Here is a 14399-nt window from a genome sequence, read left to right on the forward strand (position 1 = left end):
TGCAGTTATCACGCCCCGTCAGGTGACTTCTGGTTTAGGGTCCCGTCGGGTGAAGGCAATTGCAGCAGCTAAACATCACACTGTTGTCGCTACAGAGGGTGGGGAAGTATTCACTTGGGGATCCAACAGAGGTAAATGATAAGGGAATTTAGTTGTATATTTCATAGAATTGTCAACCAGATGATATTGTGTGCCATTGTCAAAGACTTATCTATATCTACTCACTTATTGGTTAGCTAATGCGAAAGAGGCCTGCCTGTTAGTGTTGTACACGGACATGCTTGAGATATGTCTACATGCATGTTAGTGGAATGTCTGGCAGGAAAAATATTTATTATTATTAATATTATTTTGGATACTGTATTCATGACTAAGACACAGTCAAGACATAGTCTTACCACGGTGAAAAAAAAAAAAAAAAAGAGAGAAAACAGTTCTTTTCAATAGAAGAGCCTGGGTGGCAGATATCTAAATTAATTTTTGTTAGCTTGTTGGCTTAAGCTTCTCTATTCATAAAATTTAGAACATTCTGATTTAAAGCTTAATTTTCCAATTTGGTACAAAATCTGTCCAATTGGAGAGTGTTATTTCTGATTGACTGATTGTTTCTGATTGGACTTACTTTGTGGAAAAACAGTGTTTATCCAAAATGTTTTTTTGAGTTTAGTTCTCAGCGTGCTGTTTAAAACATTTTGTCAGATACAAATGATACAGGATCCCCAGCGACAACTTGAGATGGTGGGAGTTCCAGAGGAGCATTTGTCTGGTCATGCATTTCATATGTATCATTTGACATCACCTAATCAAACGTAACTGTAAGGTTGAATTTATTCAACCATCTAATTGGCTTTATTCCGTGCCAAATTTGCTTGTAATTCAGCATTTAGTAACCCTGTATTTAGGTGGGTTTGTTGTAAGGGTAGTGAGTGAGATAGAGTGAAGATTGCTCAAGAGTGTGCAAGAAAACAGAGAGTCGCGGCTGGGACTCGCGGGTGGACTCGCGGCTACAAGCCGCCAGAAGCTGCACACGTGCCAAGCATACTGGAAGATGAACAGTCATGCTAGCTGGAGCATTACAGGACAACTGGCCATACGGTTAACTCGCGACTGGATCTCGCGACTTAGTCAAGCCGCGAGGTCAAACCGCGAGCCACCCCTGTTTTGTAAAACCTGACGTTTCGCATTCCTCTCCCACTCGAGTATAAATACCCCTTTTTCCCACGATTGAAAGAGAGCTTCCAGAGAGAATTTTGAGAGAGAAACCCTAAAGAAAAACCAGATTGTTTCACCCACAATCTCTACCTTAGAGTCTCTTCAAATTCCTCAACTCTCTTCCTCTCCATTGTCAAATCCTTGAGAGGCATTATACCAAACCTGGTTCTCACCATCATCATCACTGTGAGACAGTTGTTTGGAGTTCTGGGAAGCAGTTAGGAAGGAGCCAATCTTCATTGGTTGATGCTACGGTCTAGTAGCGGAATCCGGGAAGCTAGAAAAGAAAAAGGTTCGGCGCAACCTCGTTGGAGCAAGAAGCTTGGAGGGCTTAGGTGCACTGGGTAGATTAGGCTTGGAGGGTCTATTGCTGTCCTTGTATCCCAACTGTATTTTCTAGTGGATTGATTACCGCTTGGAGGGCGGCGGAGAGGTTTTACGCCGAGGACTTCGGTTTCCTCTTCGATAACACATCGCATGTTGTCTTTGTGTTTGCATCTTCCTTCCTCTCTATCTTTACCTTTACATTATCTGCTGTGGTTTTATTTTGTTATGGCTTAGATAGTATTTAACCAATTTTGTATTATAGCATGTGTTAAGTTTCCGCACACTAGTTGTTTGACATATTGCTTGAATTGGTTAAGTTGTATTTTGGGGGTCTAAACGTTCAAAGGTGTTTTGTACACGTTTTTGAACTTTCAATTGGTATCAGAGCGGGTACACTGATATTGGTTTCATTACCATTGTGTGATCCTTGACTCCCTTTTGAGATGGATAGGTCTCAATCCCTAAATGCACCTCCATATTTTGATGGTAGTAATTATGCTTTTTGGAAGGTTCGCATGAGAGCTTTTCTATGTTCTATTGATGAATCCGTTTGGGATGCTGTTGAGATTGGTTGGACCAAACCTGAGGCAGCCAAATCCACATGGGATAAGGCAGCACTTGCTGCATCTAATACTAACAGTAAAGCACTCAATGCTATTTTCTGTGGTGTGTCTCCAGATGAATTTCACAGGATTTCTCATATTACCATTGCCAAAGAAGCATGGGAGATTTTGGAAACCACCTATGAAGGCACGAAGAAAGTGAAAGACACTAAGTTGCAAATGCTGACCACTCGGTTTGAGGAGCTCAAAATGAGTGAGGATGAGTCTTTTGACTCTTTCTATGGAAAACTAAATGAGGTGGTTGTCAGTAAGTTCAACTTGGGGGAGAAAACGGAGGACTCAAAGATTGTAAGAAAGATCCTTCGATCATTGCCGGAAAGTTTTCGTGCGAAAGTGACAGCAATTGAAGAGAGCAAGGACCTTGATGACATCAAAGTACAGGAGCTTGTTGGTTCTCTGCAGACTTATGAAATGTTGCTGCCAAATCAACGGAAGAGTAAATCTCTTGCTCTAAAGACCATTAATGAGAAGGTGAAAGATCAAGACTCATCGGGAGAAGATGTGGTTGACAAAGATGTAGCTTACCTTGTCAAAAATTTCAGGAAGTTCTTGAAATTCAAAAATAATGGGAAATTCGATGATAAAAGAAAATTCCAAAGTTCTAGAAGGGAGAAGAGGGATTTCAAAAAGAAAGATGGAAAAGAATCCCAACCCACACAAGGTGTCACGTGTTTCGAATGCAACGAGCATGGACATTTTAAGAAGGAATGTCCGAATTATTTGAAATCGAAAGGTAAAGTGTATGCCACGACCTTGAGTGACTCGGATTCGTCTGACTCAGAATCTGAAGAGAGCTGTGATGGAGAGGGGAACTATTCAGCTTTTATGACTATTGCTCATGTTGAGTCTTCGGATGAATTAAATCTGCTTGTACGAGACCTTGGAGAACATAGTGATGATGAATCACTAGGAATTGTTGAAGAATCAGATGCTGAAGAAGATGAAAGCACAGCAAATCTTCAGGAGAATTATAACTCACTCTTGGAGAAGTCGGGTGAGTACACAAGGGTGGCCAAGGCTGCTGTGAGAAAAATGAAGAAGGCTGAAGAGGACTACAAAAGTCTCCTAATCCGATATAGGGAGGCCAAATGTGAGATTGAAACACTAAATGGTGAGTTGTCCGAAGTTTACACAAAAGTGAGATTTCTTGAGAATGAGGTTGTGCAAGCGAATGCTAAAATAGAGAGGGTCACCACCAAGAAGCTAGATGATGTTATATCATCTCAAAAGAGCTTTTCAGACAAATCCGGATTGGGATATACCGGAGGAAGTAGTTCATCTGGAAATGTCACTAAAGAAGTAAAGTTTGTAAAGGCCAAAGATCCAGTTGTAACTGACCTTACTAGTGAGAAGCTCGAGGTGGAGGAGAAGAAGAATGTGCTGAACCAACGGATGCTGAATCCCCGTAATCAGTCTGTGGGCAGGTCTGAATCTCGTGCCAAGTCACGTCCACGACCACAAGAGGTCCTAGAGGAACTTATGTGTGCCATTATTGCGGACTTCAAGGGCATACTCGACCAAATTGCCAAAAGCTGAGAGCAAAGAACAATGCAACTCCTCAAAGGTCAGGAGGACCCAGAAATGACAGGAGAACTTGGGCAAGTGATCAATCTAGAGATCAAAATGGAGATCCCGGAATGATGAACGTCATGAAGATGATTGGTGCATTCACCAACTGCTTGGAAAGCTTCTCACGAAGGTTTGAAAGCCCTAACTCCCGTACCCAATCCTATAAGGAAATCACCCCAAACGCAAGTGACGTGTGGGTGAAAAAGGGTACTCATGCATAAGCATTACAACATGTCCATGCATTAATACTTCCTATACTTTGTGACAATGTTTGTTTCTTTTGCTTGCTGTTTTTGATGTTGGGTGTTTTGCTTGTTTACTTGTGAATATTTTTAATTTTGTTTTATCAATCTTTTTGTTTCTTGTGTCAAAAAATCCAAAAATCACATAAAAATTAGAAAATCAAAAAGCTTGATTGACTTTGTTGAGTTTTGTCTCAAATCTTGTTTTGTCCTGTACCTTTGTGCTAATGGCTTTGTGCATTTTTGAGCATTGCTTGTTTTCATGCACTTATATCACTATGGGAAAAATCTTGAAATCTATGTGATTGTTGTAAATAGATCTTCAAACTTGTCATGAATGATTAGTGAATGGTTTTGTTGATCTTGAGACATGCATAGACTTGTGTCTATATATCTTCCCACTCTTTATTTTTTTGTTTTGATAAAAAGAGCTCACCAATTGTAAATCTCCAAATGAAAAGAGATATTGAGCTGCAAAAGCCTGTCGTACATTCTAGTATTCGACTAGGAAAAAGGGTAAGCGACCTTATGTGAAAGTGAATGTTTATTCAAAAAGCCAAAGGCTTGTTTATTAAAGGGAAATGTCAAATATCACACTCACAATGAGAGGTGATTGTCATCAAAAGATCAAAAGATCAAATGTTATGATTAAAAGTGGAGTCAAATGATAAGCTCCAAGTTATGTTATCAAGTTGTGTGGGAGGTCATATATACATATTTCTATAATTGAGATGGGTCACATGATCTAGGGCTAATTGTGTATGCCTTGGTTGAATTGATCATTGAAGCTTCACATTAGACGAAGGACTATCTCATTGTTGATATCCACACACAACACACAAGTTTATGTTCAATAAATGCCTTATTCATTTGTGTGATTGTACTTGATGAAATGTGTTTTCACATGCTCAATCTTTGTTAATTCAAGCACAAAAAGATTTTTGAGTGTTTTAGGTGTTTTTGGAAAGTATTTTGTTTGAAAAATCTGAAAATTTCAAAAATCCTGTTTTGCCCTGTTTTGGCGGCTCAGTCGCGGGTGTGTCAAGTCGCGAGCCTCAGTCGCATCTTCGCTGGTCATTTTTGGCGACTTGTTCGCGAGTGGAAGGTCCAGTCGCGAGGTTCACTCAGAGATTTTCGCGGCTCAGCTCGCGACTCACTCGCGGGTAGACCTTCCAGTCGCGAAAAACACTTAGAAAAATTTTCAAATTTTTGGTCTTGAGTGCTTTGGCGGCTTGAGCTGACGACTGTGTGGCGACTCAATCAAGTCGCGAAAATCGCGTGTTTGGCAGAAACAGGAGCAGTTTTTAAACCTTTTTCAGTTTTCCCTCGAACTTTTGTGACTGTTCATCTTCTCTCTAAACTTTCTCCCTCCCAAACACTCCGTGCTCCCATTTCCAATCTCCATTGTTGCATTTTAGTAGCTCAAAATCTTCAAGTCACAGGTATGGGTTTTCAGTTTTGCACTCTCTTCTACTTGATTTTGTGCTTTTCCCTTTGATTTTTCGCATATGTTTGTGTTTTAGAAATGGGTTTGGGTTTCGGATTTTGCTCCTTGTTCATGCTTAGCTTGCGAATGCTGCTGCTAGTATTTGATTTGATCTTAGTTGTTTCCTTATTGCTCTTCATCCTGTGCTTAGCTAAGTGTTTATTTTATTTTATCTGAACTTTGAGCTGTTGAGCTGTTGCAATTTGTTCCTTTTGAGGCTGTGAGTTTTCTGTGCTAAATATGCATGTTCTATTGTGTTATTCTGTTGAGAGCTTCTATTAGTCTCTAAATACTGATTGTGTGTCATATCCATTTTTTTGCACTATATGTCTCAATGACATATATCTGCCTTTAGGATAGTTTCTCCATGTTGTTCATGTGCTTTCTATCTTAGGCTTGGGTTATCCATGTGATTGATCTAAGTAACTTATTGTTTAAGTGTTCAGAGCTCATTTGAATGGTTGATATCTCTTTGTTACTTACATGGTACTGACTGGTTCTGCTCATATACTGTTCTATGCTGTTGTGGCCTTTTCTGATTGTTCTCAGATGGCTCCCTCACCTCAGAAGAAGAAATCTACTGCAAAGAAGGCTGACAAAAGATTAAAAATGGATTCTAAACTGTTTAGGTCTGTTCATCACTTTGAGAGATACAAGGATAACTTCTTGCATGCAGGAATTATTCAAGAAAGATTTGTAGATTTGGAGGACTTAAGACAAACCTTTATCCCCAGCTGTTTTGAAGGAAGAGGATGGGAAAAGCTTCTAAGTGATTTCCCTTTGGTATGTGAACCCCTGATTAGGGAATTTTACTCAAATGCTGTTATAAAGGAGAATGAGTTAAATTGCTGGGTTAGAGGTAAAGAATTCATTTTGGATGCACATGTCATAGATGATGTACTAGGGATTGAAGGTTTAGATGATGAGGAATTTATCAATTACAAGGATAGGAGTGTTTCTATTGAAACAGTTCAACAAAGGATAGGGGGGCAGAGAGAAGGGAAATGTTTGAATACCATTGCCTTTCCAGTGGACATGAGGTGCCTAACAATAATCATGATGTTTAACCTCTATCCCATTAAGAAATTAACTACAATCAATTGTGCTAGAGCAGTTTTTCTGATGGATCTCAAAGAAAAGAAGTTCATAGATATCAGTTCCCACATATTTGACATCATTGTGGATGAGACAAGAACAACCTCTAGGCCAAAACTGATCTTTCCCAGTTTGCTAATGAGGATATTTAGAAGGAAGGGTGTTCCAATCCCTCAAGACATCAGCCACATGTCCACACCTTCTGCAATTAACAAGCTAACCTGCAAAAGGATAAGTGTTAGGCTTCCAGGAGAAGAAGATGAAGGTGATGAAGGAGAGGGTGTCCCAATGGAGACTGAAGCAGAGGCAGCAGGGCATGCATCAACCTCAACACTCAGGAGGAGTAGCAAAAGGTCTAAAGAATCAACTTCTTCAGATATGCCTCCAGATGCTTTCCAAATCATTCTGGAACGACTTGATGGGATCAGAGAAATCCAGACTGAGCACTCTGACAGAATGAGAGCCATGCAGGACCAGATAGATGTCTTGTCTGCAAAACTTGACAGCTTCACCAATCAGCCTGAACAGTGACCCTTTGGCCATTCCTGTCAAAAAGGGGGAGAAGTCTCTTTCTGTTGATAATGTCATTGATGGTTGAGAAGCAGAAAAGCAGCTCTTAAGGGGGAATAATGAGTTGAGGGGGAGTTGTCTAATTCAGAGACTTTGTTTATATATGTTTATGTCTTGTTTTTTTTTTATGTTTATGGGTTTGATACACTATGTTTTGGTGTATAGTTGTTTCTAACTCTTAACTTATACTCTTGGTTTAATCTTTAATATAATTTGATGATGTTATTCAGGATGTTCTGTGTTTGTACCCATTTGCTTTTGTAAGCTATTAGGGTTATTGTTTTATGCATAGTTTGTAGGCTTTATGGTATGTACCTTGCTTTTTGCAGCCTTTATACTATGTTGAAATCAGTACTTTAATCTAAATGTTCTGCATTTTGGTTTATGTACTGTCACTCTTGTGCCCTTGTAGGATTGTTCCTAGATGCATATGCCTTGTGTGGTATGCATTGGTTGAGTGTTGAGCATACAAGTGTCTTGCCTTGTGCTTGTTATCTTGTATGTCCTTGTGTTCATTTCAAGTGTGAATAAACACTGTGATTACTACCTTGTGGTGGTCACGTGGTTGATCAAGCCATGGTTTGTATCTTACTCCATATTTGCTTGATCACATTCTGCCTATTTCATATGCATTTATAATTTTCTGCTTACAATGATCATGGTGTATTGTTGTGTTTCAGGAGTATTATGTTCATATGATTCAAGTGCTTCACAGCTTCTAGAGTTAGGTGTGAGTGAGTTTTGTTCAACTGTTCCTAACTCACATGTTAAGTCTAGAGTCTGTTTTAGGGTTTTGTCACGGAATAGCCAAAGGGGGAGATTGTAAGGTTGAATTTATTCAACCATCTAATTGGCTTTATTCCGTGCCAAATTTGCTTGTAATTCAGCATTTAGTAACCCTGTATTTAGGTGGGTTTGTTGTAAGGGTAGTGAGTGAGATAGAGTGAAGATTGCTCAAGAGTGTGCAAGAAAACAGAGAGTCGCGGCTGGGACTCGCGGGTGGACTCGCGGCTGCAAGCCGCCAGAAGCTGCACACATGCCAAGCATGCTGGAAGATGAACAGTCATGCTAGCTAGAGCACTACAGGACAAAACAGGACAACTGGCCATACGGTTAACTCGCGACTGGATCTCGCGACTTAGTCAAGCCGCGAGGTCAAGCCGCGAGCCACCCCTGTTTTGTAAAACCTGACGTTTCGCATTCCTCTCCCACTCGAGTATAAATACCCCTTTTTCCCACGATTGAAAGAGAGCTTCCAGAGAGAATTTTGAGAGAGAAACCCTAAAGAAAAACCAGATTGTTTCACCCACAATCTCTACCTTAGAGTCTCTTCAAATTCCTCAACTCTCTTCCTCTCCATTGTCAAATCCTTGAGAGGCATTATACCAAACCTGGTTCTCACCATCATCATCACTGTGAGACAGTTGTTTGGAGTTCTGGGAAGCAGTTAGGAAGGAGCCAATCTTCATTGGTTGATGCTACGGTCTAGTAGCGGAATCCGGGAAGCTAGAAAAGAAAAAGGTTCGGCGCAACCTCGTTGGAGCAAGAAGCTTGGAGGGCTTAGGTGCACTGGGTAGATTAGGCTTGGAGGGTCTATTGCTGTCCTTGTATCCCAACTGTATTTTCTAGTGGATTGATTACCGCTTGGAGGGCGGCGGAGAGGTTTTACGCCGAGGACTTCGGTTTCCTCTTCGATAACACATCGCGTGTTGTCTTTGTGTTTGCATCTTCCTTCCTCTCTATCTTTGCCTTTACATTATCTGCTGTGGTTTTATTTTGTTATGGCTTAGATAGTATTTAACCAATTTTGTATTATAGCATGTGTTAAGTTTCCGCACACTAGTTGTTTGACATATTGCTTGAATTGGTTAAGTTGTATTTTGGGGGTCTAAACGTTCAAAGGTGTTTTGTACACGTTTTTGAACTTTCAGTAACAATGAACATTCTCAGTTTTATCTCTCTTGTTTTTTGGCTTGTACTCTTTTACCGTTTCAGCTAATATGCTTTGAGTAATTTGGTTTAATTCTTTTTCCTGCAGAGTTTCCTTTGAGTTTCAACATAACATTTGTGGTAGATCAATATATGCAGAGGGCACCGTTGATGCTGTAATATTCCTTGCCAAGAAGGTGCTAATGCTTCCAACCAAGTTGAATCCCAAGTCTACTAACATCCTTTACCATCTGTTCTGGCTTCAGTTTGTCCAATGGAACATTGGTTGACTACTTTTTTCATTTGATATGTATAGTGCCAACACTGAATTGCTTCAAAATTTCTTTTTCTATTTTTGGATATTTTTGTAGAACTTTAATATGATATCAATTAGTGACAAAGTTGTATCATGCTGAGGTGCAGCTAGGTGGACAATGAGGTCGCTGTCTCAAGATTCGTCTCTATCATTTTAACATAGTGATACTTTCTTTTTTCATTTAGTGTCACCTTTTTTCTTCAATATTTCAATTGAAGTTTTATTTAGTTTTATTTTGTACTTATGTCTTCAAAGTGTAAAAAGTTGATATCCTGGTTTCATTGGCCTCTTGGCTAAGTGCTATGGGTTGAGTATTGACAGACAAAGCCATGTTATAGCTTGAGGGGGCCATTGCTCCCCCAAGATTTTGTAAATGCTTTAAATTTTCCTTTACATTTGAGGATAAAGTTTAATTATGTATACAAGTGGCTCCCCCAAACCACTGGATTGGTATTGTCAGCCAGTGGCAAATGGGGTGTGGGCAAGGACAGTGCAGAATGCATTTGGTGGATATACACCATGTGCTGTTGGTCCTCTAGTTATCTGTGTTTCTCATTTGTTTCTTGTGGTAATGTGGCTAATAGTTACCTATTTGGTCTTTATCTACTGTTCACATGACATGTATTCAACTAATTTCAGGTGCTGATGGTCTGGTAAAGCTATGGACAGTGAAAACCAACGAATGCATTGCCACATATGATAAGCACGAGGACAAGGTATGGAAGCATCTACTATTTTAATAATTATATTAGTCTTTCTAACAAAATCTCTTCTCATTTTTATCCTCAAGATCATGTAGAGTAAGTGGGTCTTGCTCAGAGAAAAACTACTTGTACAGTACCTTGTCTTTAAACCAATATAGATAAAAATAAACTAAGAAACTTGAAAAGTATAGATCCAATGGCAGCATTTTAGGAGAGTAGCCTCTGTTCATTTTGTGTATCCTCCTTATGGAGCATTTTAAAATCACGGATTTGCCATTCTTTCACATACTAGTTGATATCTGATTAATGGATTGTGGCTTTGAAACAGGGACAAGGAGCTTGTCGTTTCTTTCAATGGGAGGATACTCAAGAAATTACCACAATTAATGATCTTGTAGATGAAACCAAACATGACATATCTGCAGATTCTACTTCAAGAAGCCATGAGTTAGTCACTAAAATGGGAGGTTTGAGTATTAAGAATTTAAGGAGGAAGTTTGATTCACTAGAGATCGAAAATCCTCAACATCGCCCAACTTCTGTGGCTGTACATGAACATTTTGAGAAAGATCAAGAGCTTGTCTTAGAGAGGAGCGAACATGATGAGACTTCACCTTTGGACATTTGAAGTGTGAGACACAGACTTGGAAGGAATAATTATCCTAGATGGTAAGTTTTTCCAGCATATATATGTCTTTGATGATTAATAAATTTGTTTTACAAGTACAGAGTACCTTTTGTGATATTGGCAATTGACATGGGCGCAATATTGCAGGTTTTCAAACACAATATGTGCAACATGTAGGCTTCCAACAATAACATACCTGACAATTGCTTGACATCATCCTATATTCTGAATACAATAGGCTTGGTTTTAAGATCTATGGTGGCTGCTACCAACCAAATTTGACCTTCTACAACCAAAGCCTCCAAAGAGCTAAACTTACATCCAACAAGCAGCAATGATATCTGTCCTGCTAGCCTGTTCTATTTAACTTCATATCAAGTTTGGACCTACATGTGTGAATTGTTACAAAGAAGACCAATGGAGAGAATCGTGTAGCTCTAGTTTTCAGATTCAAAATTTGATTGGAAACATATCGCTTAGGCAATTTATGTAATATCAATTGTGATTGTTACATATCAAGAATTTGACCATTTTCTAAATGAATTTGATTGGATGTACTCCAAAATATTCTTGAATTTATATTTTGTCTGTACTTTTCCAATGCTACTGAGATTTCACTACGAATCTTGGAAACAGAGACATATAATCGACTCACTGAACCTGATTAACATTTTGGCAATAGAAAATTACATTTTGAAAATAAGAATACAAGACTAAAGATTTTCTTGGCAACACTACTGTGAAAAGCCTTCTGTTGGTTCTATTGAGAACATGATTTGCCAAACTCCAAAAGTTAAGGTTAATGATCAAAAACAATTACAGACATAAAACTACACCAAAAACAATATCACTGAGGATTAATGATCAAAAACAATCACAGACATAAAACTACATCAAAAACAATCCTTCATAATATAAACTTCTCATTTAGTTTCCAACAGGTTAAAAAATTATGATTAAGTCAAAAATTAAGCTTTTATTTTGATGATAAATCACAACCCATACCATGTTTTAGAGGGGGAAAAGAATGGAAATAATCAATCAATATATTACTAAAAGCTGAAGCGTAGCGTTTAATGCTGCTGCGCTCACGTTGAGCCACGTCATCATCTTTTTTTTTTTCTTTTTCTTTTTTTTTCCATTTTTTTATAATTATTTATAATTTTTTTTATTTCATATTTACACTTCTCTAACCTTTCTTCCTCCCTTACCTTTTCATCTCCCCACTACTTCTCTAACCTTTCTCCTTCTCTCATTCTCTCACCTTCTCATCTCCCCACTACTCTCTACATTAATATCATTCTTCATCTTTCCCTTCATCTTCCTCTATTTTCGTCTCTTCTTATTCACACTTTCTTACTATAAATTTGTCACTATCTCATTCATTCCATGCATAGTTTTTCCTTACAAAAAAAAGGTTCTCTCTCTCTCTCTCTCTCTCTCTCACACACACACACACACAATTTTTGAGTGAATTTTTATTTTTTATTTTTCTTGCATCTTCGCTTTAGGTTGATAATTTTTTATATTCTTTAATCTACTTTAGGTTAATGCGATTCAATTCTCTCTCTCTCTCTCTCTCTCTCTCTCTCTCTCTCTCTCTCTCTCTCTCTCTCTCTCTCTCTCTCTTTGATTGTTAAATGTTATCATATTGCATTATAAAGGATTAAATATAAAAATATAATATTATTCTAATACATAGCATGATTTGGATAATTTAATTTGGTAGCTACTGTAATTTGATAGCATGATTTTTATAGTGCTCAATTTAGATGTTAAACTATGAGACTTTAATCATTTTTGTTTATTTTTTAATCCTTTGTGGTAGACAAAGTACTCTATAATGCAATTTATTTAGAGAAAAGCAAAGGTTGGCTAAACAAAAGTTATTGGATGAGAGACAAATTTTATCTTTCGCAATTTTACTTTAATTATTATTATTATTATTTTATAACAATGCATATATAAAAATTTAATTCTTAGATTTTGCTAATAATTGATTATTTGATAATATGTTTTGGGTGGACGAAATTACAATTTCCGCAAAGAAAATAACCTTAGTAGATTATAAATAACAATTTTTTTTCCTAATTGGTTCAATTAATCATAGTTAAGTTTTATTAATTTTTTTAGTTACTTTTTTCAGTGTTTTGGATTGTAGGCAGAAAAAATAAGTTTGAGAAAGTTTGTTTAAAACTAAAAGAATAATTTCTAAATTTTATTTTCTTTTTAATAATTCACAAAATGTTATAAATAACTTTTATTAAAAAATAAATATTTTCGTTAAATTGCCTTTTGAATTTTTGAGAAAAATTGTTTTTTTTTTTCATTTTAGTACAACAAAAATTATTAAATTTATGATTTATGATTGTTTCTATATTACATTTATGATTATTCTTATAATGAATAAAAATATAATTACAAAATACATTACTCTTTATTAAATTAGTTTAAATTGTATAAAAAAAAATTTAATAAAACTACCATAAAAATAATTATCATGCGCAACGCGCAGGTTTGTGGCTAATCTATATATATATATATATATATATATATATATATATATATATATAAAACCGAAACCTTTAGAGCTCCCACAATTTTCCACTTCATCACTATTTTCTTTTTCTTTTTTATTTTAGATTCTTTTTATTTTTGGTTCAATTTTCCACGTCATCACTAGTTTCTTTTTCTTTTTCTTTTTATTTTGGATTCTTTTTATTTTTGGTTTTATACCTTATCAAGTATTACAATAGTTTAGTTTAAATAAAATTCTATTAGATATATGTTTCAAAAGCTTGAAAATAGCCTTTGGAGCTCCCACAATTTTCCACGTCATCACTATTTTATTTTTCTTTTTCTTTTTATTTTAGATTCTTTTTATTTTTGGTTTTATATCTTATCAAGTATTACAATAGTTTAGTTTAAATAAAATTCTATTAGATATATGTTTCAAAAGCTTGAAAATTCTATTTCAACTAAAATTCTATAACAAAAATTTTCACAAATATAAACTTCTACCAAGGTCGAAACCCTTCATACTCACTCAAATTTTCACAAAGAAAACACACATATCAAATTGAAGCCATAGCAGGAAGCAAGTTGATTCTTCAACGAGAACAAATCCTGTAGTACAAAGGCACCTAATTGCTTTTAGTTTTGAACTCGATTGTCTTATTAACAACAAAGTCTATGAATTGCAGTGATGGACAGCCGTCCACAAATAACATCCACGCAAGGGCTTGATGTTCTTCTTAATTATCTCATATAATTCTAGGAATTATTTTATTTAATTTTTTTTGGAATTAATATATTTAGATGGTTGGCATAGCAGACAATGTAAAAACAATTTTCTGTCATTTATGTTGCCTTCTGCATAACCCTAAATCAATGTTGAAATGTTGTGTTTTACAACCATCTGATCTTGGTAACCAAACCCTGCACCTATGATTGTTTATGATTATTTTTGTTCATTGTTTGTAGTTTAAACCCATTAAAACTTATTGGCTGATGGTATTTCATGGTTTTTTTTTTCCCTTTACTTTTACTTTCAAGGTTGCTAGGAACACAACCTAACATGTAATTTTTTTTCATTGTTTAAAGTTTAGACCCATTAAAATTTAAAACTAATTACTTTATAGGTTCATATACTTTTTTCTTCTTCTTATTTTTCTCTTTTGAATAGTCATATATTTTGT

The 14399-nt window shown here is 36.5% G+C and overlaps 1 long non-coding RNA gene across 1 annotated transcript; it reads left to right on the top strand.

Moving 5' to 3' along the window:
- Positions 1-9162: 9162 nt before the first annotated feature.
- Positions 9163-11278, top strand: LOC126701849 (uncharacterized). The gene is made up of 4 exons (XR_007647519.1): positions 9163-9250; positions 10009-10085; positions 10402-10742; positions 10849-11278. It is a non-coding gene; the product is annotated as an uncharacterized LOC126701849 (long non-coding RNA).
- The last annotated feature ends 3121 nt before the right edge of the window (positions 11279-14399 follow it).

This window comes from Quercus robur, chromosome 10, assembly GCF_932294415.1.
Source record: "Quercus robur chromosome 10, dhQueRobu3.1, whole genome shotgun sequence".
Classification (NCBI taxonomy): Eukaryota; Viridiplantae; Streptophyta; class Magnoliopsida; order Fagales; family Fagaceae; genus Quercus; species Quercus robur.